At 39.8% G+C, this 19,823-nt stretch overlaps 1 long non-coding RNA gene across 2 annotated transcripts in view; it reads right to left on the bottom strand.

Annotated features, from left to right (window-relative positions):
- Positions 1-8,108: 8,108 nt before the first annotated feature.
- The window catches only part of LOC137097100 (uncharacterized), a 72,163-nt gene continuing 60,448 nt past the window's right edge, over positions 8,109-19,823 (bottom strand). For both annotated transcript variants that reach the window (XR_010909977.1, XR_010909978.1), the window contains exon 3: positions 8,109-8,709. This is a non-coding gene — a long non-coding RNA (uncharacterized lncRNA). The remainder of the gene's footprint in view (positions 8,710-19,823) is intronic.

A 19,823-nucleotide genomic window follows, 5' to 3' on the forward strand; every position in this document is an offset into this window, starting at 1 on the left:
GTACCTGGTATTCCTTGGTAGTTTCCCATTCAAGTCTTGGTAGTCTTGGTAGTCTCCCATTCAAGAAGCTGAGCAGACTCTGCTCAGCTTCTAAGGTGACATTAATCTGGTGCTTTCAGGAAATTAGACCCCTTTAAGAGGTTAATTATATAGTAAATATGGATATATTATGCTCAATATAATAGGGGACTTTGAATGTGTACAAATGTATATGTACATATGTGCCTTTATGTCAACCCCATGAATTTCTTAGGATTTTCTTAGCCATGGAATATCATGAAATATAACTATATAACCTGGTATTCATTTGCAGAATCCCTAACAAGTACTAACTAGGGATGACACTACTCATCAGCTTCCAATATCAGCCAAGATGTGGTGTCTTTAGTATTGTTGTTGTTCATTCGTTCAGTCATCTCCGACTCTTCGTGACCTCATGGACCAGCCCACGCCAGAGCTCCCTGTCAGCCGTCACCACCCCCAGCTCCTTCAAGGTCAGTCCAGTCACTTCAAGGATGCCATCCATCCATCTTGTCCTTGGTCGGCCCCTCTTCCTTTTACCTTCCACTTTCCCCAGCATAATTGTCTTCTCTAGGCTTTGCTGTCTCCTCATGATGTGGCCAAAGTACTTTAGTACAAAGTGTCTTTAGTATATTTAGTCCTATTTTCCCCAACAGTAGGACTCACAGAGGCTCAGGTAACTATTATATAGACCTTCATAGATTACAGCCAGGACTTCAAATTATGCCTGGAAATGGACTGCCAGTCAGTGAAGCTACTGCAATAAACGAGTTGTGTGCTCACTGTAACAATTTGGCTGCAGCTCTTTGGGCCAGCTGAAGTTCCCAAACAATGGTCAAAAGCAGACCCACATAGAGTATATTACGATAATCTATTTTAGCAGCTGGGGTTGCTGAAACAGCTATTGTGAATTCCAATTTCACAACAGAGCAATAAACAGACACATTGAAAGAAATACAATTGGTTCCACAATGGCAATATTTGGCAGGAGGCTGATGGCGCCCAATTAGTGTAGTGAGTGTGAATTTTACACTATGGAAGCACAAAGTAGGATCTTGGTCTTATTTTCTACTTCTCCTTCCCTTGTGTCTCATCAATCTTATCCAACACAGGTTTCATGAGAGCTGAGAAATTTGCTTTAACCCAAATGTGGAAAACTTAACCATTTTTGCTGAGGGTTTTTAGGAGCGGTAGTCCAAAAAAATAAATAAAAAGGTAACTTTTCTAAGCTTTTTGACCAGCTATTCCTCCATCAAGACATTTCTAGCACACTGATACTTTGCATTCCAGCTCACACTCCACTTTGGAGACACAGGCAATTATAGAAGAGTCTGGAAATTCCTCTTATCTGCTTATACTGGAAATCATTGATTTATTGGATACGAAAGATGGCGACAAATTATCTGGTGTCCTTTGGCTCTGTGTTTCTTATTCATTTTGGTTAATGAAGGGTTGTTGAGGAGAATTATCACCTGGCAAAAAAGAGAGTCTTGCAACACCTAAAAGGGTTAAAAAAAATACTGTTTCATAGCTCATTTCATCAGATGTATGACATAATGTCTTCAATTGGCAAACACATACATGTAAACACACACATACATGGGGAAATACGTTTGCAAGGTTAGAGAGAAAGAAATTGTAGAAAGTACAGAAAGAGATAATTTCTTTAACTGCTTTTTTGAGCCAGGAACAACTTGAGAAACTGCAAGTTGCTTCTGGTGTGAGAGATTTGGCTGTCTGCAAGGACGTTGCCCTGATTTTTTTTGATGTTTTACCTCCTTGTGGGCTGCTGAAGCTGACACAGGGGAGCTCATCTCCGTTCTCCCCAGACCTGTTGGTCTTCAGTCCTGCCAGCACAAGAGTTTAATCCATTGTGCCACCGAGGGCTCCTCTTTAACTGCCATATCCATACTACATTACTATGCCATTATATGTAATGGGACTTGAGCATCCTCAGATTCTGGCATCCACAGAGTTCTGGAACCAAACCCAGTGAATACCACACCAATGGGTCATTGTAGGTAATTTATAGACATTTTCTAGGTCCTCCAGTATGACTCTATGGTACTCTTGGGCCAGAGGTTCTTCATTTCAATAGTGTTCACTATTTTCCGAATACATCTGCCCTTGCGCTTTGCTACTCTGCTGCTGAATACTCATGCCCAGTATGGGATACATCTCACCACATTAAAACAGTGGATGTGGCTCTTCATGAGGCATGTCACATTATCACAGGATGTCTACGACCTACACCACTGGAGAAATTATACTTCTTAGTCATATTGCACCACCTGACATCCTTCAGGAAGTAGCAGCCAACAATGAAAGGACCAGGGCAGTGACATCTCTGGCCCATCCTACGTTTGGATATCAGCCAGCACGCCAATGCTTCAAATCAAGAAATCGTTTTCTAAGATCTACAGAGATACTTGGAGAAACACCTCAGTAAGCGAGAATCAAAAAGTGGCAGGCTAAAACCCGGAACCTCAAGCCATGGCTGATACCAAATGAGAGACTCCCCCCCCCCTCCCGGGCACACAGAAGACTGGGTGATTTGGAGGCATTGAACAGACTGTGTCTGGTGCCATGAGATGCACAGCCAACCTCAAGAAATAGGCCACAAAGTGGAGTCCACAACATGTGAGTGTGGAGAAGAGCAAACCACAGACCACCTATTATAATGCAGTCTGAGCCCTGCCACATGTACAATGGAGGACATTCTTATAGCAACACAAGAGACACTTCAAGTGGCCAGCTACTGGTCAAAGGACATCTAGTATAAATGTCCTTTACTTGTGTTTTTAAATACATTACAACTGTACCCTCAGTTCACTTCTGACATGATAAATAAATAAATAAATACTTTTATCTGAGATTCTGCATCTCACAAAGTCCAGGAACATAACCCCACCAATATGGGGATCATACTGTATGTGCCGATGTTGAAAACATTTCCCTACATATACTTTTATGTAGGGAAAAACACCCTGTTGCCTAGAGATCTTGTTCTTGACTCACAATGACCTCTTTTTGATTGAACATCCCATTTTTAAATTGGTTTAATGTTGACTGGAGCCTCCTTTTCAAATTACAGAGAGAGACGAGGAGCAGAGAGAACGCCACTTCCTCTTTGTGAAAACAATGAGTTTAAAGGGGGCTCTCCCTTTCCATTTTTTAAAACCTTTAATTAATAAAGGCATTCTTTGGAGCATAACAGGAAAAAATGTGATGAATGTTCTTGATAGGTTATGATTAATAATGGTCTGGGGAGGTTTTAGAGACATGAGACGCCCCATAAACATAGAATTAATACTGAAGTGAACATTTTTATAATGTCCATCTTGGCATCCGTTCCAGCACATGAGGTTAGTAGCTTTATTTGCTATTTAATTAATGCATTAAAAAAATAAAACAAACAGCTCTTTGCAAAACCATAACAACTCAATGCATGAGTTATGTGGGTTCGAGCTGGCACAGTTAACAAAAACATTCCTAATGCCACTTTATTTCCACTAACCATTTGTATTGTAAACTTGAGCAAACTGTTCCATGCCAGATTTGAGGTTCATGCTCAGGGCACATGGAACAACAAGGCCAGACACGAGCTGTGGATGAGAAAAGTTGAAGTGCAACAGAATTTGCAGTAATTAGAGGAATGAGGTGATAGGCTTTAAACCTCTGTAATCCAAAATAATACAGCTGCATATAGTTTTCTCCTACCTTCGTCTGCCAGATCAGTTTCAGAAATAGGATATATTTTGAAGCTGAGATAGGTTTCTGTAAAAAGAGGCATCCATTATGTTCTAGGAGAATTGTGAAGTTCTTGACCACAGTCACATTCATTGGTTGTTGCAGTAGCTTGCATACCTTGAAAATATCATATTCTTGATTTTGTATGGGAAACATCTTCCAGTCTGATAAGAATAAAAGAAATCCAGTCTGACAAAAACAAATCAACATAAACCAAAAACACAAAGCAAGGAGAGAAAAAAAATATATCTATAATAGAGCCTATGAGGGGACCCCGGTGATGCAGTGGTTTAGAGTCCTGAGCTGCTGAACTTGGTGACCAAAAGGTCAATGGTAAGCAGTGTTAGCTTCTGCCAACCTAGCAGTTCGAAGACATGCAAATGTGAGTAGATCAATAGGTACTGCTCCGGTGGGAAGGTAACAGCGCTCCATGCAGTCATGGCATCCACATGACCTTATTTATTTCCTATTTATTTTCCTATATTTATACCCTGCCCTTCTCACATACCCCCCCCCCCGGGGGGGGGGGGGGAGGACTCAAGGCAGCCTCACAACAAGGACCATACAGTGTCATCATAAACATAAAACATTTCAATAAAACAATTGATTAAACACGCCAGTTAAAAACCAAATCCAAGTCTGGGTCCATTCATTGTCATAGGTTGCCTGAGTCTTCTTTCCACGTAGTGCTAATCACTAGTCGAAAACCTGTGTTTGCTTGTGTTTTTAAATACCTTGGAGGTGTCTACAGACAACACTGGCTCTTCGGCTTAGAAATGGAGATGAGCACCAACCCCCAGAGTCGAACATGACTAGACTTAATGTCAGGGGAAAACCTTGACCTTTACCTATAATAGAGCCTAAATTTTAGGGGTATTTGTGGTGTTTGGATTACAGCTTCGAGAATCCTCTAACCAATATGGCCAGCATAGTTGGTAGTAAGAAATTGAAATTCTGAGACTTGTAACTCAAAAAAGTACAATAGTCTATGGTGGCTAAAAGTGTGGTCCAGGTTTACCATTATTCAGCCTTACCATTAGTCTTGGACAGCAGATTTTGTGTATCATAAAAGGGCAGTAGCTGGTTATTTATTTGGTTTGTTGTATTTTAACTGCCAGGGTGGTATTCACAGAGCTGGATGATAGCTTCCATGTCATTGGAACAGAGAATACTTTCTAGAATTCCGTCTGAATTATGAAGAATCAACCCAAAATGCTGAATCATTCAACCAAACTGTATTCAGCACCTTGGATAGTACCTTTAAAGTTTCAACTAATATTGGAACAGATTAACGGACATGCAAGTTATTCACAACCACTGGGAAGTGTTCACTGATGGTGTTTGTGATCATATAAAAGGAGTCGTGCACACAACTAAATGAAGTTCTTTTGCCCTGTCTGGCACCTGACACAGTTAGAATCATAGAATCATAGTGTTGGAAGAGACCTTGTGGACCATCCAGTCCAACTCCCTGACAAGAAACAGGAAAATTGCATTCAAACACCCCAGACAGATGGCCATCCAGCCTCTGTTTAAAAGCCTCCAAAGAAGGAGCCTCCACCACATTCCAGACAGAGAGTTCCACTGCTGAACAGCTCTCACAGTTGGGAAGTTCTTCCTAATGTTCAGGTGGAATCTCCTTTCCCTTAGTTTGATTGTTCTGCTCAGTTGGCTGAGAGGATGATCAGGCCAGGTGACATTACTTAATTACACAGATGTAACTAAGTAGTCAGTCTAGGATTTTGATATCTCCCCTTCCAAACCAATTTTTCAAAGCTTCAAATCTAAATATAGTGGAACACCATAGGCTACCACATATATTATATGAATTATCCCAACAGCTACACAATCACATGATCCCACAGCTGCACAATCCTATGGTCCAACAATTACCTGCACAATCCCATGATCCCATGGAGTTAAGTATAATATCCAAGTGGATTCCCTCAGAGGACAAATGAAAGAAAAGAAAACCATGTCTTTTCATACAGAGCCAAAGTTTGAGGTGTATTTTTAGTGAAAAGGAGTTAGAAAATGCAAAAGGCACACTGCTAGCTATAACACAGTGAAATGGGTACACATGAGTATTATCCAAATATATTGTGAGTTTGTCTTTTTTCATTTGCTGTGCTTGACAACAGTGTGTGACATCAAAGTGACTTAAATACCTATGGCATTCCATTCCAGCAATGTGGGCTTTTGGGAGTAATGCACAGAGGTATGACGAATGAGACTGAAAAGCAAGCAGTGATTATCTCTGGTATTAATACCCAAATAAAGCCTGTGATTCAATCACCTCACTTTATTTGTACAATCCCTTCCCATTGGCCATGTTCCCTACAGCAGAAATTCTGGAGCAGAATATGATAACTGATAAGAAGTTTCACAGAGGAATAACAGAACTCCCACATCTGCCTGTCCTCCTCCCTTAAGCATTTATATATAACATTAGAAATGATTGTTTAGTCCCTTACAGTTGTAGATATGATCTAATACAAACGTAGCTTCTCAAATGCAATTTAAATGAAACCCCTAAGGGGTGCTGCTATATGAAAAATGAATCCCCCTAGTTTTCTAATCAATCTAAGTCCTCCAAATTCATTTTTATCTCCATGGTGACAAGGATGTATTTGCACTGAAGCAATGAGCCATGTCATGCTATGTGTTGCTAGATAACAGCTAGCAAGGTTGATAGGTCACTTTATCTCCATTTTGGGAGATAGACTACAGGAATGGTGAACTCCCTGATTATTAATTTGCTACAGCCTTGGTGTGCATCTCCATCCAGTGCTGAGTTAAGAAATAATAATGTTGACAGACTCAAAGTGCATTTCCAGATAAGAGTCATAGGATCAGAGATGGATGACATACTTTATTAACAATTGAGGTTGGAATCCTGAAATATTTTAGAGCCTGGGCAATCTTTGTTTAACACTAAGTGGACAATTTTAACTCCAAGGCTGGAGTTAAAATTGCTGGATGAAACATTAACAACCTTAGATATGCAGATGATGCCACTTTGATGGCTGAAAGTGAGGAGGAGCTGAGGAGCCTTCTAACCAAAGTGAAAGAAGAAAGTGCAAAAGCCAGATTGCAGTTAAACATAAAAAACCAAGATTATGGCAACCAGACTGATTGATAACTGGCAAATAGAGGGAGAAAACATGGAAGTATTGACAGACTTTGTATTTCTAGGCATAAAGATTACAGACGCAGACTGTGGCCAGGGAAATCAGACAACGTTTGATTCTTGGAAGGAGAGCAATGATTGATCTCAATAAAATAGTGAAGAGTAGAGACATCACACTGGCAGTGAAGATCCACATAGTTAAAGCAATGGTATTCCCTGTAGTAACCTACAAATGTGAGAGTTGGACTATAAGGAAGGCCGAGCAAAAGAAGATAGACGCTTTTGAATTGTGGTGCTGGAGGAACGTTCTGACAGTGCCTTGGACCGCAAGAAGATCAAACCAGGCTATACTCCAGGAAATAATGCCTGGCTTCTCACTGGAGAGAAGGATATTAGAGGCAAAGATGAAATACTTTGGCCACATAATGAGAAGACAGGAAAGCTTAGAGAAGATAATGATGCTGGGGAAAATGGAAGGAAAAAGGAAGAGGGGCAGATGAAGGGCAGGATGGATGGTATCCTTGAAGTGACTGGCTTGACCTTGAAGGAGATGGGGGTGGCAATGACCAACAGGGAGCTCTGGTGTGGGCTGGTCCATAAGGTCATGAAGAGTCGGAAGCAGGTGAATTAATAAACAACAACAAGTAGACAACAAAACTTGAAAGTAAATTACTATGTACTGGATGATTAAGAGGAGGAAACTCGATTACTAAGTCTAGAATCTTGGGATTTGTAGTTTCATGACATATTAAGAATTCCCAGCCATAGAGCTCTAATGCCTCCCCAAACACCAGGATTCCATAGGATATAACCATGATAGTTTAAGTGGAACCTTAAGCTGTAACTGAGCAGTGTGAAAAAGATCAATATATAGGATGCTGAAAATTTAATACCATTTATTTCAATAAGAACTTTCCAGGTTTGTAACTTGCCCCCACTACTTCAATGAAAAGAATTCAGTTGCTTAGCTAATTAAAACCTGGCTTTGAATCAGTTTATTTATCCATGTTTCTGGTGCTCAGTTAGAGTTACCTCCCTTTGTCTTGCAGGCTCTTCATTCTTAACATACAAGTACAACATCCTCCTCCAGTCCAGGAGCAACTGTATCTATTAATTTTTGCAACAGAAGATAGCTGAGAATTGTTCGGTTTAATCTTTCATGAGAACTTTACCAAACATGTACATCTTTACATAAATTCAATGAAGAGAGCTTGACACTTTTAAAAATCCATTGTTTGAGAAAGTAAAACAGTTTTATTAGTTTCTCATTTTTGATAGGTTTTAATACAACAGGGTCTTTTTTGTACAAACAAGATAGAATATTAAAAAGCAGAGATAGGTTGCTTTACACCAAGACAAAATCCAAAGTCTACATTCTACTGTACCTTTGTTAGGTCAATCAAGGATACATAGATGAAAGTATTATGCTCTATCCACATTTATTTTTTCACAGAGTTTGAAAAGTTGCTTTCTTGGTAAGTTTTGCATAACCAAGCAAAAACATTTTGAACTTTCTAGAGACCACTTGAAATCTGCCTCAAAAATGTATGCTGGGAGTATTTTTTCTTTCACTTATGCTCACGTTTCTTGCAATTTTCTTAGTAGTTGTCGGGCATATAGATTTTTAATATGCTGGAGATATATACTGTTTACCATGGCTCTTGTAAAACAACCACTCACAGATTCAGTAGGATTGGCTAGTGTAGAATCTTTATCTTTCCCATCTCAAGGTTTGTTTGTTGCATTGTTTACTTCTGACATGATGCTATAATCCAACACTGAAAATCTGTGTTTCATTCACCATCCTCCTGTTGGTGATAAAAAAAACCTTACAGTTAAAGGACAAGAAGAAAAAGGAGTGAAAAAACAAGACTTTGCAAAAAGGATCCTCAGACACATGACTCAGACACATGTTTTCATATACACATTGTACACCAAGTCACAAAATGTGCAATAGACATATATTCAGGCTATTATCAAGGAACTAAGTGTTTATGAAATATTTTTTCTAGCTTACGCTTACAGATTAATTTAAAATACTTTGTCCTTTTGGGGGGGGGGGCAAAAACCATATTTCTTTTACAATGACATTATATACCCCAAAATGTACATGTGTACATTACGTCACATGTGTAGCATTGCAGATGTCAAGTCATGGAAAGGGCTGCTTTTTTGGTCACTTACTGGTTTGGAAATTAGTTCAGATAAAATATATTTTATTTGTCGTGTCAGGGCAACCAGTCAATTATATTACATTTCTAACAGAACAAAGCAAACAAACAAACAGAGAAAATACAAAATTTGTGAGTTTGGTAGTTGATTAAATGTCCAGAAAAAAAGATAAATAGTTGGTACTAGTTTGGTGGTGGGGATCAGAAAAATAATTGGACTGGGCCTACCTTTTCCTTTGCCGAAAGTTCAGAATCACCTTTCCCTTCCCTTCCCCTCCCTTCCTTTCTGCTAAAGAGAAGTGACAATAGTTCATCAGACCTGGGAGGTTTTTGCATAGAGCACAAGGGCAGCAAAATATCCCTCTGCGCCCTCTCCAAAAAGGTACTTATATGTGTCTAAATTTCACTTACGTAAGTGTAAGTGACTAACAGGATGCTGACTTTCATTTGCTTACTCAGATTTCCATCCTGCCAAGTTCGATGGAGCTAAGTGCTCCCAGCTAAGTGGATACCGAATTACAGTGTAATTTTTCTTGTTTTCTGTTAATCCAATAAAAGAGTTTAAAATGTAGACCTCAAACTCATAATAACAGGTATCAATTATACTAACAGGCTGAGTCTACCCTTTACAATGACCAGCTAGGCCTGGGGTGCAAAGAGACTCACCCACTTTGAATTCCATCTCTGTCAAAGTGTGAGACTTGAAGAGCCTCCACAGAATTAAAACAAAACAAAACCAAGGATTCATAAATGACTGATTGGTTAGTCTTTTCGTTTTTGCTTAGAAAGAAGCAGTGAATGAATATTCCAGCAGCAGCAGCACTGCCATTACCACACACCCCAAAAAGCCAAATATAAAAGCTTTCAGCTGCCTTCATTGCTGAGCCAGCCATAACTGTAACCTCAGTAATACAGGACCAGTGGAAATTATGAGCAATAAGTTTTTTATTAAATTCTCTGCTGATTTCTTTTGATTTATGTCCCAGATATCTGCCAGATGGGTGGATTTTCCCCCTTTCAACTACCAATGGTTTCCTTTGTCAAAACTTTCATCATTTTTGTCAAATGTTAATTGTTGTTATTTTAGACTTTTGAAAAAGGAAGATGAAAAGCATTCCATAGTTTCCCCCTTTGTTCTTATTTTATATTTCCATGCCCCTTTACCTCTAAAACTCATTGTTCTGCAGACACAAAATTGATTCATAATACCTCAACCCATAAAGCATTATTTGTAGCCCACATGTAACTTGCACATCTTGATGACAGTAATGTGTGGTCTGTGTGGTCAATGCATATAATAATTCCATGTCAAATCTAAAAACCCTGAAAATCAAGAACTTGTTTTTTTTTAAGCAATTTGTGGTTGAAGAATATAAGTGCAAATGAAATCCAAAAATGAAAAAAGAATATAATCACAGCTGAAATCTTGTTGAGATTCTGTGCCAGCCTTCTATGCATGCCAGAGAGTTTATTATCTATGGTACCAACAAAACAGAGGGTAGATTTCCAGGTTCCCATGAATCTGTAAGCGGAACAAGACACTTGTCATCTTGAAATTCCATCCCCATGAAGCCTGAAGTCTAAAATTACTTCACCACAACTCATCTTGTCACACCAGGTTATCACATGCATCTTATCATAAATGGTACATAACTCATAAATAGTGGATAAATCATAAATAGCAGATAGCTCATAACTCAAGAATTCTGACTGGCTTCCTCAAATCTGAAATGTATTTCCTTGATTTTTTTTTTAGTTTAGCATTTGAGGATGATTCTGAAATAAGATTACATAATGAGATGAATCACGGCGGCGTTCATGCCCTTAGCGTTTAGGTAGTGCATTTATTAATTAATTTATTTATCATGTCAGGAGCAACCAGACAGTTGTATTACATTTTTAACAAAACAAACAAACAAACAAACAAAACACAAAGTTTGCAAGCTTGGTAGTTGATTAGTAGAGGACATGAGAGAAGCCTCCTCGCAGGATTGCAAGATATCTGGGCATCCCCTGGGCAACATCTTCGTAGATGGCTGATTCTCTCACTCCAGAAGCGACCAGGTAGTGCATTAAGAAGACAGTTAGCATTTAGGTAGTTATTAAGAACAAAGGTGGACAAATGTCAGTGTGCTGGAAGAACAAAGACCACCAGCATTAAAGCAATGCTCCTCCACCATCAAATCCACTGGACTGGTCACATTGTCTGAATGCCCAATCACTGTCTCCCAAAGCAGTTACTCTACTCCAAACTCAAGAAAGGGAAACGGAATGTTGGTGGACAGGAAAAGAGATTTAAAGAGGGGCCTAAAACCAACCTTAAAAACTGTGGCATAGACACCAAGAACTGGGAAGCCGTGACACTTGAGCTCTCTAATTGGAGGTCAGCTGTGACCAGCAGTGCTGCAGAATTCAAAAAGGCACAAACAGAGGGTGAAAGAGTGAAACGTGCCAAGAGGAAGGCATGCCAAGTCAGACCAGGACCACCTCCCACCTAGAAACCGATGTCTTCACTGTGGGAGAACATGCAGATCAAGTATAGGGCTCCACAGCCACCTACGGACCCACCGCCAAGACACCACACCTGGAAGATAATCAATCTCAAGCTACAAGGAATGCCTAAGTAAATTGTATTACAGCATGAACATTACACTTGGAAGGAAACGGAATGAGGACGCTCATCTCTAACGTTCACAACAACACCAATCGATGAGCTACTGATGATTGGCACTGCTGATTCATGTCCACTGGCTTCCTGCTACATGGCAATGATACCAACTTCTCCCACGAAAATTCCCCATGAGAGTTACGTGCCTTGTAACCTTACTTTCCGGAAAACCTCATTCATGATACTACTGATGAAACTCTATGACAACCTCTGTGTAAACATACCATAGAATTGCCTGGAGAACTCAGCAAATTCCTAAGGAGATCATTTCCCTCCAGGTGCAGGTAAGTGTCACCACAGATGTGGGTCCTACATTTATGAGAGTCTTAGTGGTGATGTTACCAAACTTTCTCATGACTGCTAGTTTCACTGGTGACTTCCATATCAGCAGGACAGGGAAGCCCTTTAAAGTTTTAAAGGATGTAGAAAGATGGGCCAAAATGAAGTTTTGCAAGATACTTCATTTAGGCAGAAAAAATGAAGTGCAAAGATACAGAAAGGGGGACATGTGGCTCGACAGCAGTATGTGTGAAAAAGATCTTGGAGTCCTCATAGATAACAAGTTAAACATGAGACAACAATGTCATGCTGCAGTTAAAAAAGCCAAAGGGAATTTTGGCCTGCATAAATAGGAGTGTAGTGTTTAGATCTAGGGAAGTCATGCTACCCCTCTATTCTGCCTTAGTCAGACCACACCTGGAATCACACTGTGCCCAATTCTGGGCACTAGTTGAAGGGAGACGTTGACAAGCTGGAATGTGTCCAGGGGAGGGCGACTAAAATGATCAAGGGTCTAGAGAACAAGTCCTATGAGGAGAGGCTTAAAGAGCTGGGCATGTTTAGCCTGCAGAAGAGAAGGCTGAGAGGAGACATGATAGCCATGTATAAATATGTGAGAAGAAGTCATAGGGAAGAGGGAGCAAGCTTCCTGGAGACTAGGACGCGGAACAATGGCTTCAAACTACAAGAAAGGAGATTCCATCTGAACATTAGGAAGAACTTCCTGACTGTGAGAGCTGTTCAGCAGTGGAACTCTCTGCCCCAGAGTGTGGTGGAGGCTCCTTCTTTGGAGGATTTTAAGCAGAGGATGGACGGCCATCTGTCAGGGGTGCTTTGAATGTGATTTTCTTGCTTCTTGGCAGGGGGTTGGACTGGATAGCCTATGAGGTCTCTTCCAACTCTATGACTCTATGATTCTTTGATTTATCCTAGCTGCTGGGCCTGTTCAAGGGATAGGGTTCAGCCCAGTAGATAAATACTTATTCTTTGGACTAAACTCATAGTATATTTACCACTCACTGATATGAGAGTCGTAACCTGTGCTGCTCCTATGAAAGAGGAGGAGAAGGAAGGAAACTTGAATGTGAGAAATTGGTTACATGATGGAAAAGCTTGCTTTTACTTCTAACATTGACCACGTTTTTCCTCACAGGTCTAGAAGGCTTTAAAAAGCAACACCAAAACTGGACCTTGTGTGATTCAGTATGTTGTCATCCCTGAGCAATTTCTGTATTTGCTCTTACAGGGGATAATGGAATGTAAATAATCCCGGCATTTTTTTTTTGCTTGAAGTGGTATTTGCGAAACGTGTTTAAGCTGCTGAGAATGTGTTAGCCTCCACATTTTATGTTGCTCTCCTGATTTATTGGCTAGATGGCAGAAAGGACCTGAATAAAGAAAAATAATGTCCAATGCTTTCAAGATGCCATTTGGCTTTTCTAAGCTTTTCTTCTGGCAGCCAGTGTCATACCTTGCTCTGTTTCTTGACAGGGTTGCCTTTCAAATTGAATAAGCATAAGCTCAGCCATTTCCTACCCGTATAGCTCTCCACAATGCCTTGCTTGGATGGAGTGTTACAAACAGACTTTTTAAAGCCTTAAATGATGCATGTGTGCCGCACCTTAACCCAGAAAGATAAGTCTCTAATCTTTACACAAATGTCCCATTTCCTGCCTCTCTGATTCTAAGTTAATGACTACTAGAATTCCTTTCCTAGCCAGGTAATGCTTCCAAGCCATAAAAAAAATTAATTTCTTTCAAAGATCACAGCTGCAGATGTGTTCTTTAAGATCGGCAAAAGCGAACAAAGTCAGTCCAGCACTTAATTGTTCTAGTATGACTTCCCTACATTTAGACATCATTCACTGGAACTGCATCTGCTGGCAATTAAATTAATGATGAGTCTGGTGTTTTAAGCTGTCAAGGGATTAGAATAGCAGACTGACCAGAGCATTGCCAGTTCCAGGTTGGTGCAGTTACACGGTTGCCAGGGAATGAGACCCAGTCATAGTCAGGGAAATATAATTGCTTTCTTTGGTTCAGTTTTTGGAGAAGAACCTTCCCATTGTTTAATAAGAAACATCACTAAAAATGGATGTTGCCTGCGGGCTGAGAGGAGTGGTATATAAATACAGTAAATAAATAAACAAACAAATAAATAAATGTGATAGACAGCAAAACTGATATATTAACCCATCCCTCCTAAAGGGTTCATTTTCTGGCTAAGTGGAGTAACCCAGTGGCTGCTAGAAAACTATGTTATCTTTTCTTTCACAAGACCAAATGAAATACTATTCAGGTCTAGATTCAGTAGCACTTAATGGATAGGGGAATGTTGGGTCAATCCAATACATTCTGGATTGATATTTTATCTACAAAATGTTGCTCTAAAACTCCAAATATTTCTAGCTTTGCACATTTTCTGGACTAAATGATAACATATATTTTGTCGCTTAATTTTTCAAAACAACGTTTTTATGTCCATTGCCTAGAGAAGTGTTGTGGTCTCCTTGGACATCTTCAAAAATTTATTATTTATTTATTTAGAGCTTTTATAACCTGGTCTTCTCGACCTCCGAAGAGGGACTCAGGCCGGCTAACAGCAGAAAATTCAACACAAATATAGTAAACATAATAGCATCATAATACATTAATACAAAATACATTAAAATACAGATCATACAATATCATACAATTACAAAAGCCAGGTTGTCAGAATAAAATCACAAATTCATCACCATCCGCTGGTGTGGTCAGCCGTTATTGACTCGATCATCATTCTGTAAATGCTATATTCCAAAGCCAGGTTTTTACCAGCTTTCTGAAAGTCAGGAGGGAAGAAGCAGATCAAATCTCCAATGGGAGAGAGTTCCAGAGCCGAGGGGCCACCACCGAGAAGGCCCTGTCCCTCGTCCCCACCAGACGTGATTGTGAAGGTGGTGGAACCGAGAGCAGGGCCTCTCCAGAATATCTTAAGAACATTGATGGTTCATAGGGGAGAATCCGTTCGGACAGGTAAACTGGGCCGGAGTCGTTTAGGTATTTATAGGTCAACACCAGCACTTTGAATTGTGTTCGGAAGCTAATTGGCAGCCAGTGGAGCTGACACAGCAGAGTAGTATGCTCCCTGTACCCCGCTCCTGTTAGTAATCTGGTTGCCACTCGTTGGACTAGTTGAAGGCACTACCTGCTGGAGATGTTTTCACTGGAGATCCTGCATTGGCCAATGGACTGGACTCAATAATCCAAAAGACCCCTTCCAATTATATGAACCTATAAAAGGAACATTCGGGCCTTTCATTCACAGCACAGAACAGTGTAAGCTTTGGGTTGTTGTAGGTTTTTCCGGGCTATATGGCCATGTTCTGGAGGCAATTTTTCTCCTGACGTTTCGCCTGCATCTATGGCAAGCTTCCTCAGAGGTAGCGAGCTTTGCAGGAAAACGTGGTCTCCCAGCATGATCAACTTTCTAAGCTGTGACAGGTACAGTTTTGAAGTATTTCGTGGAAGCTTAGAATTAAGGACATCATTTCACAAAATACAGATGGGATGATAGCTGTAAATTATCCTTGGGCACAAACATTTGCCATGTGATACCACTTATGTCACAATCTGCTTCTGAGGTTCAGAGTGTAGCTAAAGCACATGCTGACATTACCGCAATGGTTTTTCATGTGGTTCTGATATGCCCACTCATTTTTCATTGTGCTCCTTTAAAGAGCTGTAACCAGTGATTAACACAGGAACTTAATACAGTTTAAATTTTAAATATACCTACTACTTAGCAGTTGTTAAAGACATGTTCAACACCCTCAGAAAACCACTGACAACATATCAGGCAATTTTATTCTTCCAAAGCTTTGTGCCATTCCTACGGGAAGAAAAATGGTAAACAGAATATTACAAAATAGAGAAGTGAGCTAAGGAAAGCCCTAAAGAAAAAATTCTATATAATTGAGAATAGGAGAAGAAAGGTATAGAGGAAATTGAGTTCATGCAGTTTTAATATTTGGCTTCTAATCTGATGGATTTTATTTGGATTGCATTGAACCTTCCAGTTTATATTCTGAAATCTAGTAGATTCTGGATTGGCTGCTAGGCCTAATGTTTGCACATGCAAAAAAATATATCAAGTGTGTTATTGTGTGTTTTCCGGGCTGTATGGCCACGTTCCAGAAATATTCTCTCCTGATGTTTGGATCCACCAACATATTCCAGTAAATCTAAATGCTAAGTCAGGACCAGTTTTGTCCTTAGTACAAGTTGGTGCAAATTCCAGCTGTTACTAGACCTGCCAGCTCAAGACTATCAACTACAGTCGCTGAGTAAAAATAAATAAATTAATAGCCCTGCCCATACCTTAACAGGCCTTCAAAAAGTAATTAATCAGCATATGTTAGTTTTACACTAATTTAAGAAAATTTCATAACATATAATTAAGAAATGTGAATGTAATTAAACTTGAATAGAATGATAAAAGAAGCAATAGCTATTCTAGTCTCATAACATACAGTTAAATGATATGATTGGAGCTAGATTTAAAATGAATGATAAAATATGACACCTTAGCATTTGGCTGAAAATAAAGGAAAGAAAAATGGAAGCTTCTGAAATATTTTGGGTTAGAAAAATCCCAAGATGCTGTCAAAACAAAATAACTCCCAAGATATAGTAAAAACAGAAGTTTTATAAATTTTACAATGAATATTGTGTTAAAAACTCTATCTGTATTTTGTTCATGCAAGTGATCAAACCACAGAATAGAGGCAAAATAGAGATGTGATGCCAACAGGAGCCTCAGCTAAAATATTATAAAAGTTCTCCCTTATATTAAGTATGACCAAGCTGTGATACTTGCTCCAATATTAGATTGGTACAATGAAGCTATTATTACTGGAGCTGAACAAAACAAGTTAAAATGCCAGTTATAACAAATATTATGGCATAGTGACAATATGGGGTTTCATATCCACCATGGAAAAAAGCTCCTCTCATCAATGGCAAAGTGTAGCAAACATTCAGATAAGATATAATCAGCATTATTTGCAATGGGCATTTAATACCGGTTGATATTCCATTGTTGTGCACCTTCAAGTCAGTTCCAACTTATGGCAACTCTACAGTGTACTATTACATCCCAGGGACTGTGCCAATATATTCTCAGTCAATGTCTCAATGATGGTATATATGCACTGTAGAATTAATTCAGTTTGATGCCATTTTACTTGCCATGGCTCAATGTTGTTATGTGATTTCAGCTGTGCTAAATCGTGGGTTCAGAGACCCAGAGTGTCTAGCTTCCCAGAAGGCTGAATAAGGCACAGACAGGTTGAGGGCAAAATCAGAGGTTTTAGTCTTAGTGGCAAGAGAGGATGTCAGTGGAGATTGCCCTCAAAGAACTGATATACTACAATTGCAAATATAGAGCATTTTTATTTATTTATTTACTGTATTTATTTCATTGACAGGTATTCAAGGAACCTGTGCCAGTTCCTGATTGGTCTGGAAACTATCCAGCTGGGATTCTTGTCCTGAGTGGGTCAGACAACATGGGACATAATCGCTGGTTGGCTCTTTGTGTAGTGACAAATTCAATAAACTGCCATTGGAGCATTTGAAGGGTCAGTCCATTTTCTGATCCCCCTTTGAAAAGAGTTAGATCTGAAAGGAATGCAGTGTGGTATTGGGACGTGAGTCCATGATGGGCTATATGGGTTGGCTTGGGTGTACACAAGAGGGTTAGATCAAGTTACACAATGGGTGCATGAGGATGATGACCACTTCAATGAGTGAGACTGACTTGGGGCATGAGAGATGGATCTTTCCTACAGATAGCCCTGATCTTATAAATAGGACCAGGAAATGAACACAGACACTCTGAGGCAAATTCACTGAGTAATTCCCCCCATGCCTCCCAGTTTATTGTGATAGGATTATGGAAATAAAAGGAAGGAATCTGTGTGTGTGTGTTCAGACAGCACTCCAGAAGCAATTCATAACAAAGAGGTAAGGGTGTGTGCACTCATTATGTTCCAGATGGAATCGCATCCCATATTTTATATACTTTTATACATTTCATAATTTGGAGGTCCAATTTCTTGGTATCAGTGTTATGGAATCGATGCACCAACACTATTTGGCAGAGGAGGCTAGAGACCAAGGTAAAACTATAATTCCCACAATTCCATGAGGCTGCAACATGGTCAAGTAAAGTAACGCATGATGCCAAGCAAATGAGAGGAAAAAGTCTCCTTGTAAACAACTTTCTGATTTTTTGAGAAGAAGGAAATTTTTTTAAAATAAACCTTGTCATCGGTATAACTATGTGCAATGCTATTATTTGAATAACAGTATTATTTTTAAAAGATAACAAAAGAAGAGTCTAATTTGAACACTGTTTCTTTTATTGCTTATTCTGAGGTACACTAGATAGTGTAGAGATGCTGTCAAAGTTTGAATGACAACACTTCAGGGAAAGGCAAGAAAAGTTCAGGAAAAACACTGACAGTTCTTGTCCTTGGCTTGCTTTCCTTTTATGTTGATATACTTTGACTAAGTGGAGCAGTTTGTTTAACAAACTAGGCTGAATTCCAACTACAGGACACAGCATTTACCCCCTTTCTCTTTCTCGGTGGTTGTCTCTCACCCAAACTGGGCAATGTCTTTCTGCTAGAGAACAGCATGTACCAACTCTCTTATTTGTGTTTACCACACGTGAGGGTCTATTCAGCACTCTGTTCTGGTCAGTTGAGGATTATGCGCCTTTGTTTCATGCCCCCTTCCTTTTGGCAAAGGGGCAATGAGCGCCTTTCTTTGGGTTAATGAGTGGTTCTGCATGACTCAACTTCACAGATTTTATTGTGTCCCAATGCAACTTGATCTGCAAAGCTGTCATTTCCACGAGAAGACCAAAGTGTCTGGATTTTCTGAGATAATTTGAGAAATATAGACATCCTTCAAATCATGATAAAGGCAGCATTCAACACAGGCTGAATCCACATGAGGGCTATGTCCCAGCATCAGTGTGTAGTATCCTGTCCTGGTTTGACTCCTATACTGTCAGACTCACCTGCTTCTATCAAAGTTGGAATTAGTTTGGACAGCCAGACGGGAACCTCTTCTCTGAAATCACCTCTGAACAAAAAGGTGCTTCTACCTGAAGTGGACAGAAAGTGCAGAAGAGAGAGCGACCTCCATAGGAACAGCCCTTGGAGCCCATTCTTCCTTCCCTTGATGCATTGGCCTCAATGGGTCTGACCATAATAGGGGCTTAAACCTTGGCACAGCCTCCCTCGCAAACACTTAAAAAAAATCAAGAACTGATGGGAGCAATCAGGTGATCATTTATAGGTGGAAAACTTCACAATTTTCAGTTTGTTTTATCAGTTGCTACTTTAGTTAGCAATGATATTAGTATTCTTGATCCTTTTGTCACTGCTGCAGCTTTTTCCTTGCCATTGGGTCACCTTATGTCCGAAAGAAGAACCTTTTGTCTAATCTGTTTCTTTGTGATGTACATGGGACAATTCCACTTTGAGTTTGTTTCCTTACTAACCTCACTGCCAGCCTCCTTCCTCAAAAGGGAAGAAGGAGAAATGCATACATACATTGTATGTCAGTCAGGAGTTAACTACGCTTCACTTCCCTTTTTTTGTGCTACTTTTGGAAAGGGCCTCCAAAATGTGGTGCACTGGTAGGAAACCTTACAAGTTTCCCTAAGGTGGCCAGTATACACTTTTGATCTAGAGCAGGCATGGGTAAACTTGGGTCCTCCGTCTATTTTGGGCTTCAACTCCCACAATTC

Source organism: Anolis sagrei, chromosome 5 (genome assembly GCF_037176765.1).
Source record: "Anolis sagrei isolate rAnoSag1 chromosome 5, rAnoSag1.mat, whole genome shotgun sequence".
NCBI lineage: Eukaryota > Metazoa > Chordata > Lepidosauria > Squamata > Dactyloidae > Anolis > Anolis sagrei.